The sequence below is a fragment of the Spermophilus citellus genome, assembly GCF_964194105.1.
Source record: "Spermophilus citellus genome assembly, chromosome: 1".
NCBI classification, from domain to species: Eukaryota; Metazoa; Chordata; class Mammalia; order Rodentia; family Sciuridae; genus Spermophilus; species Spermophilus citellus.
This window is the reverse complement of record NC_138182.1, coordinates 160,005,606-160,023,753: the sequence shown is the minus strand read 5'-3', so window position 1 is coordinate 160,023,753 and position 18,148 is coordinate 160,005,606. Positions and strand designations below refer to the sequence as shown.

Genomic DNA, 18,148 nt, shown 5'->3' with positions numbered 1-18,148 from the left:
CCCTTCAGCAATGAGGGAGGTGGAGCCTCTGCAGCCGGCGCCCAGGAGCTCCTGGGTCCCTAGGTACATTCTTCCAGAAAGGAAGAGCAACCCCCAGAGAATCACTAGACAAAGGTAAGGGGGTAGGGGAAATCTTCCAGAAAGAGTTAGGCACAGGATCCATTTCCCATCTGTTCTGCATCTGGGGTTAGGAAAAGGACACAGAGCTACAGGGACAGCCTCGAAGAAGATGCTGAGCCCTGGGTGGTGGAGAGCTGGGACGGCTCATCGGCCTGGCATTCTGAGAAGACAGGTGGGGTAACAGGCAAGGCAGGAGTGAAACAGGGTTTAAGCTAATGACCAAATCTCAGCTTCGGGTCAAGGAATTGGATCTCCACCTAGCATCAGAAAAGAGAAGAACCAAGAAGATATCAGCAAATTCACTCAACAAAATCTTTGCCAAGGAAATGATTTAATATATTTCAGAGATATGGCTTTAGGATATTTTTCACAGTGTTGCTTATAACAAGGAAACACACAAAAAAAATTCCAAAAGGAAAACCTCTAAGCATCCAACAATAGAGGATTGGTCAGATAAATGATGCTGTAGCCACAAAAGAGAATATTACAAGACAATTGAAAATTATGACATAGAAATGTGTTTATTGTCATGGAAAAGGTAGTAATAGTCCACTTATCTGCTAAGTAAAAGCTGGTTATCAAACAGTCCTTTGCAGGATGTTATACTAGAATTTATATGAAAAGACCAAGTAGAATTGCTAAAACAATTTTTGAAAAAAGAATAAAATGAGAAGGGTCACTCTCCTGGACTTCAAGACTTACTATGCAGCTGTAGCAATCAGGACTGTGGGATTCTGATTCGTTGATCAACAAGTCGGAAGAGAGAACCCAGGAACACACTGACACAAATATGTCCACTGTCATTTGACAAGAGAGCAAATGTGAATCAATAAGAGCACGGAAGACGCTCCTCCAACAAACAACACTGGAACGATTGTGAACAAAAAAGAACTTCAAACTATCTCCCGCATGTTACATTAAAATTAAAAATGGATCACAAATGTAAATGTAAAAAGGTACTGCTTTAAAACCTAAAAAGAAAGTAAGAAAAAAATAGAAAGAAAGAAGAAAGGGAGGGAGGGAGGGAGGAAGGGAGGGAGGGAGGGAGGGAGGGAGGAAGGAAGGAAGGAAGGAAGGAAAAAAAATCTTCAGGAACTGGACTAGATAGAGTCCTTCAACATGGCATGAAAAGCATGACCCATAAAGGGAAAAGTGAATAAACTGAACTTCATCAAAATTAAAAACTTTCCCTCTGAACAAAGCCCTGCAAAAGGAGATAAAAAATTCAGCTACAGAGCAGGAGAATATATTTGCAAACCACATATCTGAAAAGAACTAGACTCTAGAACACATACGTGATTTGTAACACTGAGCAGTAAAAAACAGACCAATTAGAAGACAGACAGAAGAAGAGGTTTTACCAAAGAGGGTGGTGTTCAATGTCATTAGCTGTTGGGAAAATGTAACTTAAACCACAATGAGATACCACTACATCAGAATGGCTAAAATAAACCCAGTGACAGTGCCGACTGCAGAGGAGGCTCATTCAGACACTGAGGAGAATGTGAAACAGGACAGTCACCCTGGAAAAGATGCATATGGGGAACCACCGCAGTTCCCATAGAACCCAGCGGCGGCAGTCCTGGATACTCATCCTGGAGGAATGAAGATTTATGTTCAGGCCCAAATCTGCACGAATGTGCATAGCCGCTTTATTCACAGTAGCTGAAAACTAGAACTAATCCAGACAGCCTTCAGTGGGGGAAAGGTCCAATAGACTGTGGTACATCCATACTTGGAATACTACTCAGTCCCTGGAAAGAATGATCTATCGACAAGCACCATCTAGATGGACCTCTGGAGAATATGCTGAGAAAAGCCAATCCCAAAGGCTACATACGGTCCGATTCCATTTTTATAACATTCTTGAAGCGACACAATTTTAGAAATGGAGAACAGTTTAGTGGCTGCAAAGGGTTAGGGAGGAGACAGGCAGGAGGGAGGCAAGTGGAAGTATAAAAGGGGATTATGGAGGCTTCTTCGATGGTGGGAAGGTCTCTATTGACCGTATCAGAGTCCATATCCTGGCTGTGACACTGTGCTGCTGTTTTGCCAAACGTTACCATTGTTAGAACCTGGATAAAGTGCCAATGGACTCTGCTATTTCATCAACTGCTTGTCAGAATGTATGATGACCTCATAAATTTAAAGTTTAATTAACAGAACAGAGTGCAAGACTGTCCCCAGGAAACTGGCAGACATGGGTGTGTGGACTGTGCCACTAGGCTTCCCGAGGTCTGGCATTCTGCAGGGGACCCTGGTGGGGTGAGGCTTATTATATATTCCAGGGGGCATCTGGGTGGTGAGGCAAAGCCATGGGGTGGTGGCAAGAGGAGTCCCCACATGGCCTGTCAGTCTCCTCTGAGCCCCTGGGGCACTCTCTCTCCTCACCTGTCAGCAACCCTCACATCATGGGAGTGGGATGGAGGAGAGGACCCTCCAGGCAGCACAGGGTTGCAGGCAGAGCGCCGTCAGACACCGTGGGCCCTGCTCAGGCACTGTCTTCAGGACTGGTGCACACCCACCCCAACCCTGCCCACAGGGGAGGAAGCAGCTACACCATGTCCTTACAAGTGAGAGCTACCTGTGAGTTAATGTCCATCAGCAACCGGCAAACGAGCAGGCTCATTGTCTCCTGGAGTAATGGACTATACTGCTGATTGCTTAACAAGAGCAGCTTTCTCCAATTAAATAACCACAGACAGGTTTTGTTGCAAACTTTAGTGCTCCTCCTAGTAACCAAAAGGTAAACAGGATGTGATTTATCATTTTGCAAGGCCCAAGAAATGAGATTTCGATCTGTTAACTTCTCCTGACAAGGACGCGGCCATCAGAGATGTAAACAAGCTCTGAGACTGAGAATCCGGAGGGAGATGAGAGTTAGAAAAGCTGATGCTGTGTTAGCACACCAGCCACACACGCATGCACACAAATACAGGCACCCACAGGAGAAAACATGACCACAGAGACAAGGAGGAACTTGGCCCAAAGAGATAACACGAGGAAGGGGAAGTAGGCCTGGAATCCTGGGGGTTGGGGAAAGCTCTCTTTTTACTCTAAGCAGCACTAGTGCTAAAACTAAAATAAAATCCTTCCCATTGGCTCATGGAGTTGTTTCCTACCTCAGGGCCTTTGCATTTGCTATTTCACCTGAGAACTCTGCCCCCAGATCTGCACCTGGAAGATTTCTAGGTTCTGGTCTCTTCATAAGTACCATCCCTAATCACTCCCCACAAACTGGTTTCCAGCCCCAGCACCTCCAATCACAGTTCCCCTGTTGTGTCTCCCTGATTATCTATCTCCTTCAATGTGTTTATCTTCGGGAACTATCTCATTTGTTTATGGTTTATTCCTGCCAAAGTGGAAGTTCCATGAAGGTAGGATGCTGGTTCATTTCACTAAATCCCTGTGCAGAGGGTCAGTGACAGAAGCTGTTTCTGCAGTAGTTTTAATTCTGTCCAGGAAATACTTGTGGTCCTCATGAAAGGTCCCTCCCAAGTTTTTGCAGCATGAAAAACTCAAAAGGGCAAAAATCCTTCACCTTTTTGGAGATATGGGGAGCTTTTATGAGAGGCCTGACAAGGCAAGTCAGTGGGGCCCCAGAATTGTGTCCCCTATATGTCTGAGTCTGTGCCAGGTGCCCCCAGGTGTCTCCAGGTGCCAGGTGCCCCCATCTCTCTCCACCAGGCTCTAGCCACTGCCTTCTTCCCCCCCAACCACCACACCCCGGGCAGTCTGCTCAGGTGACATCACTAGCTTTTTTTTTTTTAATTACCTGGGATTGAACCCAGGGGCACTTAACCATTAAGTCACATCCCCAGATCTTTGATTAAAAAATCTTTTATTTAGAGACAGGGTCTCACTTAGTTGTTGCCTCACTAAGTTGCTGGGGCTTGGTTCCTGAACTCGCAGTCCTCCTGCTTCAGCCTCTTGAGCCATTGGGATTACAGGTATGCACCCCCATGCCTGGTTCTATCACTAGCCTTTTCTGAGCACAGAGCACTTGGCGAACTATAAAGCCTGGTTTTCAATGTCAGGTGGGGCCTGTTGGAATCACTTCCTAGAGAGGGGGACAGAGCCCTGGTCATCAGGAAACTTGGATTCGCCTAGCAGTGCCAGTGACTCACCCTGTGACCTTTAGTCTTGGGCCCTGATTTCTGCCAGACTCCTGGCCTCTCGGTTCCCATCTCAGCCAGGCTAGCTCTGTCCTGTCCAGGCTGTGGGGTGTAGAGGGCTTGCTTTTCCTCCTAAAAAGAACTCTACCATGGGTAAGGATTCCCAGGTCCAGCAGCCTGCTTTAGGGGCGTAAGATCAAACTTCCCCGTGGGGGAGAGGCCCTCCCTGGAGGAGCTGAATGGTGCAAAGGTGCACTCCTCCCTGGGGATGGCTCCAAGGGCCAAGGCACCGAAGGAGGCAGGCAGCCTCTGGTAGTCGAGCTTGGAGAGCCATTAGACCTCCAACAAGCCACGCCAGCATGCTGCGCCTCAGGGACCACAGCCATAACTGAGAACAACAGTGGCAATGAATGAGATTCAACAAAATAATGATCCAAGATATATAGAGTGCCTGGCGCAGGGAAAGACTCAATAAATGGCTGCTCCTAGAAAGTCCATGACTCCGAGGAGGAGGATGGGGCAGATGAAGAAGAATTGAAGAAAGTCACTGAAAGGAGTGCTCTCTGGTTGGGCGGTGTAGACAAAACGATGTGCACACGCATGTGGGCTTGAGCCTCTTTAGAAGACGGAGGCATGCGTGTGAGCGAGCGGATGATTGCCGTCTGGGAAACACGGATGCTCTTGTTCCAAGGAAGTACATGATTGCCAGATATTTCTAGAGTTCAGCAATACTGAGAAATTATAGAAATCGTCTAAATGGTTGTTTTCCAGCTAACTCTGGCTCTTCCAAGTAACCTTGTGATGGCCACTTAGGGGGATGCAAATTCCAGAAGCCCCACTTGATGGAATGGAGTGAGTCATCAAAAGTATACTTGAGAGAGTCCATAGAGCAGCGTGGGTCGAGGGTTAAGAAATAAGGGGGAGACTTCGAAACTGTGTTATGATTAAGTCTGTTTAGGAAAATGTCTGCTTACAGGCAGAGTTTGGGAAGATTAAGGAAGGGAAGATTAAAAACAGTCGATGTGCTTGAGCGGTGGGATTAGGGGTGATTAAAGCGCATTTCTGTTGCGGTTGTTACAGTGTGGCTTGTGCCAAGTTTTAAGTAAAAAAAAAAAGAGAGAGGATTGCAAGGGAGTCCATGTACCTCAAGGGTCCCTGGAGCTGTCCCCTCTCCTTTCTCTCTCCCTTCCTCTTCCTCTTTGTGACAGTCTCTTCCACTTGCTCTCATTGGAAATGCACCAGTGTGAATGTATGAATATGTAGCAACAAATCCCATCATTATGTGTAACTATAATGCAACAATTAAAAAAAAAAGTGAAAAAAAATGTCTCCAGCTCCAACAAGACCCAAAGAAGGGGGAATTTCGAAAATTTAAAGTAGCCGAGAGAATACTAAATTTGTGACTTTGCAAAAGGCTCCATCAGCCCGCCACATGATGGAGGCCAATTGGTGAAGAGGCAAGGCAGTGGCAAAGAGAGAATTCTGTTACCATGAGCTAGCTGATCAGATAGATGATGGTTTCATCCAGAGGGGCCATGCTCCCCAGAAGCAGATTTGAGGGAGGTTTATTTAGGAGATGGGTAACTGGTGGGTGCCTTCTCACAGGAGGTTTGTACCTGTCACTGATGAGTTTGCCCACTTGCAGTCACATTATATAATAGACAGGCTAGAGGGGGAAGTTGCCCAAGGCCTGCTTGCTGATCAAACTCACAGCAATGAGAAAAAATTAAAACATACTTTGCCTGATGACTGTGAAGGACAAGGGTCGGGTGAGATTAAATAGGGAGTTGGCAGGAGATGTGCTTTCACTGTGCAGCTTCAAATTGATTAGTCAATGCAAAACCATGTGTTGGGGGCTGGAGAGTGTAGCTCAGAGGAAGAGTATTGCCTAGCATGTGTGAGGTCCTGGGTTCAATCCCCAGTAACACACACACACACACACATACACACACACACACACAGAAATAATTGGACCTTGTCAGTCAGCACACTGGGGAGTTCAAGAGCAGGAGAACCAAGTGATGAGGGGACAGACCATGTAAATGTGTGCTTTAAGGAATCTTGAGTCCACAGGTAGGAGCCCACAGGGGCCAGCTCTTCCTTAGCCAGAAGATGACTAATGATGCAATCTTCCAGGAAAGAGAGCAGGTGTTGTGTGGCACGCAAAGCAGTCATTGAGGGTCCTATCTGGAGGCTGTGCACAGCTTGGGTGGAGAGCTGCAGCACCTCTGGGTGTTGATGGACTCTGCCTGAGAGAGGCCATGGGAGCTGGAGAGGCTGAGATGAGATCAGCCTGACTGGATATTACCCACAAGGACAAGGCTGGCATTCCAGAGCACCCCCATTGTCCCCTGACTATTGGGACAATGATAGTCGTTGCTGTTATTTCCAACACAAGCCCTTACGATGGGCCACCACTGCTCTATGAATGCACTATGGAATCCTCACAGTGCTACACAGAGAGCACGCTCATTAACTCTCACCTCACAGGTGAGGAAACTGAGCCTCCAAAAGAATAAGGAATTTGCCTGAGACCCAAGGCCATGCATCCTTGGAAATGAAATCGTGTGACTCAAACCACCATCATTTCCCTAATGGTTGCTGTAATCAAGAGTGTGGAACACAGCCAAGAGCCTGGAAAGAGGAAGGAATAACACAGGCAGATGCCCTCTGCTCACATGCACACACATGTTCACACGCCCCTCAGAGGGACCCGTCCAGGCGGTGCCAGCTGCTGCTATTAGCATGAGGAGCTTGGGTCAGGCAGCATGGAACTTCAGCTGGATGGACCAACAGACAGGCCCAATCAGCCAGAAAAAGTGCTGTTTTCAAGTACAACAAACCTGAATGAGAAATGTTAAAGATTTCAAAGAGACAAAGAGGAAAAAAAATAGATTTTTGATCCATGGCTGCTTAGTTAACTTGTTTGTACACAGATTCAGAAGGAGAATGTACTTGATTTTGTAATTTTTTTTCTGCTCTGGGCCTTCAGAAATTGTGGACAGCAATGACAAAACCACAGTTCACAATTCATGTCCATGGGGGTTCAGAGCCCCTTGGGCTAAACTCTTCTCAGGGCTGCTTTGGAGCAGGCTTGGAGGAGGAAGAGCCGACCCCCACATACCTGGGCTCATTGCCCTCCTCGATGGTCATCTCTGGTTTTCAGCAACATGCTGTCACCAGAGCACAGCTTATAATAATTGAAGAGGAATTCCAGGGCACCACAGCCCCATCTTCCTTGGACTGTGCCCAGGTTAAGCTTCGCAGAGGTTTGGCATCCCCTCCCCGTCTGTGAGCAAGGCTGTCAGCTGCTCGCCCCAGGCACCCAGGACTTCCTAGTGGGTCTCTCCCTCCCCCAGCCTGCACCCCCTTAAGAAGTCTCCTCCTCTACAGGAACGGTCCCCCTACCATCCGTCCAAGGTGTCACTCTCATTCTGGAAGCTGAGATCTGTTCTGGTGGTGCTCACACATCTAGCTGATAGCTTTCGAGCAGCTTGAGCTGTTGAGTCCTTTCAAAATAGCTTTAGGTGGGCTCCAAAGTGCAATCAGACAGAAGAGGCACAATTCTGGCTAAATGGGGTGGGAGCCATGTCTCCTTCTGCCACCTGTCTCTGGGTACACCCCTGATATGCCCAAGAATGCTGAGATATCTGGGCAGAGCGGTGCCAAGGTAGGGACAGAATCCAGGTTTCCTGACGCCAGCTGCGGACTTCTACCGTACTCACCCTTCTGCCTACCACCAGAACAACAAAACGTGGCCTTCCTGCCCTAGCCTGCCCTGTGCCTTTCCTTGTTAGGTGAGTCCAGTGGTTCCCAGATCTGGCTTATTTTCGCTTTCCCCTCTTTTCCTATGCTGGTAGCTCTGTTCAATGCATCATGGGAGACAGCCATGTGACAGGACCCACCATGATTGTACCAGGACTGGGCTGTGCATGGGACAGAGAGGTGGGTGTTAGACACTGTGGGCATCATTCTGAGGAACCCACCATTCTTCAGTGTTAGAGCAGTCCACATTGGACTTGTGTCATTCACTCCTGTGACTGGTCACTTCACTCCTCTATACACGCGTCCTGAGTGGCGTGAGGCTAACTGGTCATAGAGGGTTTTGCAGTTTAGGTGGAGGGACACTGGAATGGGTGTCAAGAGAGGCAACTCTGCTGCCAACTCATGGAGGGGAGGGGTCTCTGGACAAGCCCCCCTCCCTGAGAGCTACAGTCTTCTGAGGCCCTGCTGAGTGTACCCTGGGGATAGAAAGCGAATGGCCGTGCTGTGGAGAGCCCGGTTGCTGGAATTGAACATGCCTGGGTTTCACTGTGCTGTGGGACACCAGGCAGGTTCCTTCATCCCCACCCCAACCCAGAACAAGGGTCAGCTGCTAAAGTGAGGAGGGCCTGGAGGGACTTAGGGCCTCTCCATTTTTCAACCTGTAGCTGCCAACTAAAAGAACAAAGAAACAGATGACATCCACTTTCAAAACAAATGGTTCAGGGAGCCAGCCGATCAGCTCATCCAGGAGTCCTTCGGAATCTGGTTCCAAGGAGGTTTTCTGAGTGCACTGCAGGCAGACAGCTCAATGACAGCACCTCTGCACCTCTGACCTCCACCCAGCCACTGCAGAACGTGGTACATGTTCTAGGTGTCTGCCTCAAGGAATGGCCGCAGGTAGGCAGGTGAGTCACGACTCCCACAGAGCTGGACGTGCAGAGGGAGCAGGTGCATTCCCCAGAGATGATGATGAAGCCTTCTCCAGGGATGCCCTTGGCCTATTTGTGGCCAGGACAAGCAACGGTCATGTGGTCATAGGCAATGGACACTGCTGTACTTGTTCTCCCTACCACATTCCTGAGCAGGTCCCGGCAAGTCCCTGATGGAAGGTTCTTCAGGCTCAGCCTCATCCCTCTTCAAGTAGCAGCTTGACGGCAAAGCTTCCCTCCCTGCCTCTGCTGCTCCTTTGAAGAGACATACCCAGAGGGACTATGGGCAGCGTCCTCACTTGTCCCAATCATCTCTCCCCATCACTTCCCTTGGGGCTCCACAGGCAGGGGTGGGAGCCAGGCTTCCTTCTCTGGCTTCTCCCCCACTTCCATTTCTCCAGCCTGACTGCTGAGCAGCCCCAGCCCAGACTCTGAGACACACACAGAGCCTGGTACAGTGGGCTCACGTACACATCTCCCAAGTCAGCGTAACTGAACACGCTACATGGCCCTAAGGAAAATCCCAAAGGGAGCTGGGTGTGATAATGCACACCTATAGTGCCAGCTGCTCAGGAGTTTGAGACAAGAGGAACTGGCAAACTTGGACAACTTAATAGGACCCTACCTCAAAAGAGAGAGAGAGAGAGAGAGAGAGAGAGAGAGAGAGAGAGAGAGAGAGAGAGAGAGAGAGAGAAAGGGAAAATTCCAAAGAGAAAAATAAATTCTGGATTTGAAAAATGAGAACTCAGTTTCAGTTTCATTCTCTGATTTATTTTGTTTACATTTCTATTTTCAAAGTTAGCTTTTCTCAATTTAATGCTTTGAGATAATCACAGATTTTTATGCACTTGTAAGAAATAAAAGCTCCTGTGTGCCCTTCATCCAATTTCTTCCAATGACAACATCTTATGAGGTTATGGTATAATATGACAACCGGGATGTTCTCATTAATAGGTCCATTGATCTTGTTCACATTTCCCCAGATGGACTTGTTCTGTACGTGTGTGTGCACACATGCGTGTTTGTTGAGTTCAGTTCTGTTTTATCTCCCATAAAGGTACATGTTCCACCACCGCAGCTGATATACAGAACAGTTCTGAAGCCACAATCACCCCACGCCCGCCCTGTTGCCCTTTTATAACCACATCCACTTCCTTCCCGCCCCTCACCTCTGCATCTGCCAGCCTGCACTCCGTCTCTAACACTTCGTCATTTCATAATATAAATGGAATCAGACGGTACAGAGCCTCTGGGGGGGCGGATTTTCTCAGGCGGCATAATTCTCAGGAGATTCATTCGAGTCTCTGTAGATATCAATCACATTTGTTCTCTCTATTGCTAAGTGTATTCCAAGGCTGTTCTTTTTCAGAAGAGGATCTTACTCTTTACAATTAGGATCATCATCATCATAAGCACTTTCTATTTGCTGTTACCACAGGCCAGGTGTGTTGCTCTTTTGTAAATCTTACTTCCACTTGATCTGGAAACTACTGTTACCCCATTTTACAGAAGCAGCAGCTGAGGCACAATGAGGTCGGTGGGAATAATGTTCAAAGACACAGCTTCTTTCCCTATCATTGTGACCTATGTGATTTGGGGTGAATCACGTAGCCTCTCTGGACCCATTTCTCCACCATTGATTCACGGGGTTGATGGGAGGAATCAGCTTTGTAACTTGAGCCTGGTGTCGGTTTATTATTTTTCATCATGACTAGACACAGTGAAGGTTCTAGAATGTTTTATGAGAGAAGGCCTATTTGAGAGGAATTGGCCTCCCTCCATCCTCTCTTCAAAGTCTGAGGTTACTCCTTGAAAGGGCCTGAGAGGCCATGATTAATTTCCAGAAAATTGACTTAAAATTTTACTCACATAGCCATAAACTGAGAAATATGTGTGAGGGGGGAGGCCCTTTACCTTCTCCTTCCTGTTACCTGCCTGTGTTAACTTCCCAAGTGGACGGTAACAGAGGCTGCACCTGAGTGAACTATGGGGATGTGTTCCCCAGCGCTCTGGAGGCTGGAAGCCCAGAATGAAGGCTTGGGAGGTGGTGATCCTGCTCCGGGCTCCAGGAGGAATCTTCCCTCTCCTCCTCCAGCTTCTGGTGGCTCCAGGCAATCCTAGGAGTTCCTCAGCTACCTCCTGTCACTCCAACTTCCACCTCCATCATCACACGGTGTCTTGGGATGTGTGTGTGTGTGTGTGTGTGTGTGTGTGTGTGAGTGGTCTTAGTCTCTCGTAAGCACACTGGTCATCGGGTTTAGAGCCCACCCTAATTCACTATGACCTCATTCAATTTTATCTAGAAATACCCTACTTCCAAATAAGGTCACATTCATGGATACTGGGATTTGAACTTCAATGTCTTTTTCAATTCAACCTACTGTATCACCAAAAGCCCTCAGTGTCTGCTCTGAGAGTAGATTGGCTTTTATATAAGGCAACCTTGGTGACAAGCAGGGAACAAATGTGGCATGAGTGGTCACTTGTCACTGGCTCACAGGTCAAATGGGCAGCGGGGACAGGTAATGTACTCTCTGTGCCTGCAGGAAGCAGAAATAGGTCCAGAAGGTGAGACCTACAGGAGGAGCAGTCTCTCAGCACAGACTGGCCATCTCTGGTTCTCCCCTCCAGAGGAGCAGATAGGGAGCTCTCCAGTGCTAGGGGCATCCAAGCAGAAGCTGCACAGCTACTGATCAGGGAAATGCTATAGAGCAGGCTCCCTCACAGAGGATGGTGTCACCTGCAGCAGGACAAAAATTCATGACGGCGGGGGGGTGGTTGTTAGCTGTCATAATGTCCCTCCAAGAGGACATAAACAACAACAGAGTAGATCTATGATATTGAAATCTCATGGAAGGGACTGATTAAGGTAAATGATATTTAAATAGTCTCTTTTAGGAGACAATAAAGAGAAAAGGCTGCTGTGGAGGGAATACCCAGCCGTGAGGAGTTCAGAACAGATGGTCCCCAAGGCCACCTTCCTGTAGAACTTCCTCCTACCTAAATTCTACTTTTGTAGTTTAAGTTTGCAGGCCCACTGACTGCCCCTAACTGACCTTTTACACAGATAGAAATTGCCAGGGATTGCACTTTTATTAGGAAAGCTTTGCTGTTGGACAAGATTTCTTTCTTTATCCCCTACTGGCTCACAGATTCCTGAAACCTCTTGAAGAGGAAACAAAGCCAGTCATCCCCATAAGAGGGGATTAGAAATGGCAGGCACCTTCACACTGAGTTACAAAGAGAGGATAACCAGTGAGGTCAGAGAATGACCGTCCCTTTGAGAGTTCTACTCACTCTTGGTGGTAGCAGAAGAGATTCTGGTGGCGATTAGATCAGCAATAGGCTCACCCTCTTCTTGAAACCTAGGCCACCACATATATACCTGCCAGTCCATTTAAAGGTGCTCATCAAAAGCCCAGCTGTCTAAGCCAGTATGGCAGCTGTTCACATGGTGGATGGCATTGTGAGGTCAAGTGGCTCTCTTCAGTTTTCTCAATGATTCTGCTCACCTCTGCTTCTCTCCCATATGAGGATCCTGCGGGATATCAGGATCTATGATCAGGTCACACAGAAGAATCACTTTTCTCTGTAGCAAGCAGCCTCCATCTCGGGGAAAGGAGGAATGGTTAGCCAACCAGGTAACCAAGTAACAAGGGCTCCATGATACAGCCATCACCTAACCTTAGAAATCCAGCTGTCAGAATCATGCTTCTGGGTAACTGGCAGTTATTACTGCCAGCGAAAAAAGAAAAAAATCACACAGGAATCTACTTTTCCACTCAAAACACAGGAAATAAAAAGCAGGAGCCTCATAGCCAAGAGAAAGAGCATGTGAACCTGATTTTAGCCTCAAAAAGAGCACATCCCGATCAAGCCAGGCCTTCCAGCTGTATTAAAGAGCCACAGCCTCCTAATTACAGGCACAAGTGGGTCCAAGAGAGAAAAGGCTTGGGATCCAAGTTGGAAGTTTTCTTTCAGGAGGCATTAGCATAGAACGGATGGATTCTAATTTAAGAAATTTCTTTTTTTTCCTACAAATGCCCCTTTATGTGCCAACATTCTGGTGCCCAAACTTTCATCATCCCCTGGGGCTTTAGAGAGTCCTGAGAGGTGAAGTCACCTCCAGCCATTGCAGCCTCCCAGCACTCTCCTGGGCAACAGCCCACCCAGCCACACAGTTATCTGTAGGAGCCAAGAAAGGACAATGGCTCAGGCCATGCCAGGGATGGCTGAGGTTTGAGAAGTTCACCAAGGTCAACTCGACTCCTCCCTATCACTTCTGGAGGTACCAGAGCCTACCTACTACCTTGCTAGGCTTGCTGGGAAGAGCTGTGCTGCCTTGGAAAGGATGGGGGCCACTGGGCCAAACTTTAGGAACCAAATCTAACCTCAGTCCACTTCATCCCTGCCATGTGTCATGTAGAGAAGAGACACAGGGAGCTTGCCCATTCTGGTTTGGAAGCCCCAGCCTGGGAGAGGAACCATTGCAAGCACCTTTGTAGGGGCTGCATTCTATCAAATGCACCTCTGCTCTAATACACAGTTTGTCTGCTCTGCCCTGCTTCATCCCTCACCCCTCATCTCTGTCCTGCTAAAAGAGCCTCCTCCCAGCCTTCAGGCCTCCTGCCTTTCCAATCCAGTCCCCAGGATACATAGCCCAACAGTTGACAGATCCTTCTATTTGTCCCAGGGTGAAGCTCTGATTCACATGTCCCTCTGTCAGTCATTTCTCCTGGTCTTCATCCACAGGCCTGAGCCCAGAGCACTGAGAAGCATGGTCTGTGTCCCCTGGGCACAGGTCCTCTTGCTGCACTGTACAGCAGGCCGTGATGCCTTTCTTCACTAATTTACTTAAAGAGGAGCTGGGGTTGTGGCTCAGTGGTAGAGCACTTGACTGTCATGTGTGAGGCACTGGGTTTGATTCTCAGCACCACAAATAAATAAATAAATAAATAATAAAGATAACTACAACTAAAAAATATATTTTTATATGTACTCTAAGAGGTGGTTGAAAGGGCTCTTCCACTCTGTGTGTGGCTGTGGGCAATTGTGTGGCATTTTGTAGTTCCTTTGCCCCATCTGTAAAATGTAACAGGTCTTTCCTATATACTAGGGTTGGGATTGGGATCAAATGATTGAATGCATGTAAAATGCCCAGTACTGGATATGCTCAGAGTGTTAACTGTCACTAACATTATTATCTTTGCCCATCTGTTCTTCACAGTGAAGGCACCCAGGTCAAAAAGTGAGTGAAGTTGCAGGGGACAGTGACACACCATGAATCCCAACCCCTGAGCACCTTGCTACTATGGCCACCACTGCAAATTAGAGATAGTGTGTGGAGCTTGCAGTCCCCTGCACTGAACCTTCTCCATGTCAGCATGGGTTCAGGGGCACCATGGTGGAAAACGGAAGACAGGGCACTGAAGGAGAGACATCTGCCCTCCCTGTTCCTTCGCCCAAATAGAAAAGGTCTTTTCTAAAGCCAGGACTGAGACAGGAGGAAATTGTGAAACAACAAAGCCTTCATCTGCTTCTCTCCTTGCAGTTGATCCCTAGTGAAGCCTGGAGCATTCTTGCTGTCCAAGGTTTCCGTGCTGAGACGCCCCTGCCCTTCCTGATTACTATGCCTGTGTCGGCCTCAGCGGAGACGTGGGAGCTCCTCTGCTAATGCACCTCCCTGCACTTTGGCCACATCTAACCAACTCCAGGTGGATGGCCAGAGCCCAGCGCCCTCGAGGAAGTGGATCCTGGCTGGGGTAGATAGTTTCAGCTTCACAAGCCCCACAACCCGGAAACCATTATCAATAAGCCCTGCCTCACCTCTCACCCACACTCTTGCAAGGGCTTCGTGGCCCCTTCCTCTCTCTGGGTCCTGGAGAGGTGGGGCTCAGGGGATGAGCAGCAGGTGTTCGTCTCCTGGAACAGTTCCCTGCTTGGTTTCCCAATGAGACCCAGATCCAAGGAGGGGGGGCTGTGCCTGGTGCAGATCGGGTCTGCAGCTGCTTGCAGGATGGAGCTCTGGGGGGCCCGTGCAGATTGCCATAGGGCTCTCTGTCCCACAGGCAGTAAGCCCATTCCTGGGCCTCATTTTAGAATTTGAAATCAGAGTCCTTAGGGCATGATGGGAGGGGGTGAGCCCTCAAATTTCCCTGCTACAGAGCATCAAAGAGACTCCTCACCCGAAGAACTGACTTTAATAACAGGACACAAAGACAGAAGCCTGGGCTGGAGTATGAATCCTGCTTTTCATGAGCTGAGTCATCATGACCTAGTTGAGCCTTAGTATTCTCACTAAAACACAAATAGTGTCCCCTGTCTTGTCTCAGGGGACTTTGCATTTATTAATTGGTTAGCTACTAATTAAATGACTATTAGAATCTTTCAGGATCTTGGTGCTTTCAAGAACTCACAGACTAGCTGTTCTGACGAAATGTACAAGTTCATATTTGTGAAAAAGCTTTGTAAAAGTGTGAAATGCCAAACTACTGGAATCTTTAACATGAAATATCTACCCTTAAAAGTCATAACACTATTGAGAGGGGCAAATTATATAGATCAGGTTAATGCTTCTTGGATTGTAATGTGTGTTTGAGTCACTTGAGGGTCTTGTTAAAGTACAGATTGCTATTCAGAAGGGCTGGAGTGGGCGCAAGAGTCTACATTTATAATGCACTCTCAAGGGGTATTATTATGTTGCTGCTACTGGTCTGTTATGGTTTAGGTATGAGGATTCCCCAAAAGCTCATGTGTGAAACAATGCAAGAAAGTTTAGAGGTGAAATGATTGGGTTATGAGAACCTTAACCAAATCAGTGCAATCCCCTTATAGGGATTAACTGGGTGGTAACTGTAGTTAGGTAGGGTTTGGCTGGAGCAGGTGGGTCATTGGGGGGCGTAGCTTTGTGATAAATATTTTATTCCTGGGGAGTGGAGCTTTCTCCCTCTGCTCCCTGGTGTCATGTCCTTGGCTACTTTCCTCTGACACACACTTCTGCCAGGACATTCTGCCTCACCTCAGACCCCAAGAAATGGAATTCATGACTATGAAACTGTGAGGCCCCCAAGTAAACTTTTCCTCTAAAATTGTTCTTGTCAGGTCTTTTTGGTTGCACAGAAAAGCAGACTAAATCATGGCCTGTGGGCCACATTTTGAATAGCAAGTTCTTAGGATAGTGTTGAGCAATTACTGTTCTCTAAACCCCCCAATATAATTTAGTTTATCAGGTTAGTTTGCTAATTGCAGGATTTGCTGGGAGGGATCAGGATGCCTGAGACTGGGAAAGTTCTAGAACTCAGGGCCTGCTTGAGTGGTGGCTATGGAGGATGGTATGTGCACCAAGATGTTTTTCAGGGTGAGTCAGTACATTTGAGGAAAGTGAGGTCTGGGGCAGAGAACAGGTGAATGTACTTCATGTGCTTAACAGTTGTATCCAGAAAGCTCTGTGGAAAGGCAGGTCACCCAGGAGCAAGGGGCAGAGGTGGTTTGAGCTTACATCTGTGGCAGCTTCTTTCCCCAAGTGTTTAAGGGAAGGCAGCTGGTGGGTTTTTTTTTCCTTTTGGTTGGGGAGGGGGTCTCAGCAGAGGAGACTACTTGGATTGAGGGAACCACCTGACTTAAGCCAGAAAGTATCCTCAGGATGTCACATCAGCTCATGAGCCTGAGACAGAAAATAAAACCAGGTCTCAGGGGCAGCAGAATAAGGACTGGCCTCTTCCTCAGGTCCTCTGCCTTGTCACTCAACTTTGTTCCTCTCTCTGTGTCCCCCAGAGTGTCTACCATAAGGCTGCAGAAGGGCCCCAAGGAAGTCAACAGAAAAAGGGTTCAGTGAGTATTGGAGTCATCAATTTGACCTTGAAAGAAGTAGACCACTCTGAGACATCCTCATGCTTTATGCTTAGAATGGAGTGGGGCACCTAGAAAATTCTGTTCTTCACTTGACAAACTCTTTGCTCCAAAAATAAAGCCCATAAGCTCCTTCAACAGCTGGAATTTTCCCTCTGAAGAGAGTACCTCCTCTGGCAGTTGACTTAAGCAGTTATTTGCAGCCTATAATTTTCACAAAAACAGTAGGGTGTGCCTGGCGGGAGATGTTTTCTACAATCCCATGGAAGGAAAACAATGAGAAAACTTTGGAACAAAGAAGGCTCTGATTCCATTAGAAAACCATCGACAATTCAGGGTCAAAGCCAACAAAGACATGGAAAGTTTTCAAGCAGACTGTGAGGAGCTGGGGAGCTGCGTTGCAGAGGGATAGGAGGAATGCAGCCACAGAACGGCTGAGTGGGAGGGCTGGGGTGCTGGGGCAGGGGATTCTGAGCAAGGGGCTGCAGGGGGCCAGGTGAGAAAGCTCAGAGGCCCCTGGAGGTGACAGCAGTGGAAGTTAGGAGGAAGAATCCAGGTGAAAATTTGCATGGGGGGGAACTGTCAGGGCTTGGCAATGAGCAAACTGGAAAGAACCAGTCTAAGAGACAAAGGTAGCCTTGTAGGCTAACCCCAAAGAGCTGAAGAATACAGCCCAGGAGGCAGGAGGGGGCACAAAGCAATGGGCCCATCTTGGCACAATGGGAAGAGTTTGAACACCAGTAGCAATTGAAAGTAGGCCTCTGGTTTTCATGTTTAAATGGATCTGCCTCCTAGGGCACTGTCTTGCTAGTGGTCCTTAGCACCGAAACTTTCTTTGCTCCTAAATAGCAGGGACAGAGAATCACAGGGTACTCCTGAGAGTCCACCAGTGTAGTTAGTTCATACCTACACAAGGGACCAAGACAACCTGCAAGGCAGCTCCTAGAGAGGTTTGCCAGTCTTTCCCTACAGCCTGGGGACACCAATATAACCACAGAGCTGACGTTCATCAACTCTCTGCAGGGCCTGGGCCATGCCTCATCATCTCTGCACCCAAGTTTCCCTTGGAGAGTAGCGTAGGACAATACAGGGCAATGGATAGACCTTTGCTCTTTATTCTAAACCAGCTGACCTGCCTAGGGTGGCTTGGAAGATACTTCTTTCTATTCAAATTAAAAATTGGGGGGATGTTGCCACATAGCACGTGTAAAAAGCACATGGCAAACCATCTGCTGTGCAGAATCTGTGCCCTTGTACCTTTTTGAATCTGCTGATTGCTTTCTCTATCTGGGTCCTCCCACTAGGCAAGTTTACCTAAGACATTGACAGGACCATGAGAGTTCTTCCTGTACCTCAGTTTAGTGGCTCTGG

At 47.9% G+C, this 18,148-nt stretch overlaps 1 pseudogene across 1 annotated transcript in view; it reads left to right on the top strand.

Moving 5' to 3' along the window:
• The first annotated feature begins 6,601 nt into the window (after positions 1-6,601).
• Positions 6,602-18,148, top strand: part of LOC308652702 (cTAGE family member 2-like) — a 28,054-nt pseudogene continuing 16,507 nt past the window's right edge. The window contains exon 1 of the transcript in view: positions 6,602-6,725. The product of the transcript in view is annotated as a cTAGE family member 2-like (transcript). The remainder of the gene's footprint in view (positions 6,726-18,148) is intronic.